A 251-nucleotide genomic window follows, 5' to 3' on the forward strand; every position below is an offset into this window, starting at 1 on the left:
AACTCAGAGTTTTAACAAAAGTAATGACAATGGATGTGACTTTGTAAGGGAGAAGAAAAAACAGGTTTTTATTGAAATATCCAAACAGAATTTAGTTTAAAAAAAGTTACACATTTATCACTTAAGTCTAAACAAACTGGGAGAAAACTCCAGGTTATCAGCATAGGTGTCTGGCTGTGGAAAGCTATTCCCAGCGATAAACATTACCATACCTGAACTCTTGGTGAGAGATTCTGCCCAGCTTGACTCTC

This window comes from Perognathus longimembris, chromosome 25, assembly GCF_023159225.1.
Source record: "Perognathus longimembris pacificus isolate PPM17 chromosome 25, ASM2315922v1, whole genome shotgun sequence".
NCBI classification, from domain to species: Eukaryota; Metazoa; Chordata; class Mammalia; order Rodentia; family Heteromyidae; genus Perognathus; species Perognathus longimembris.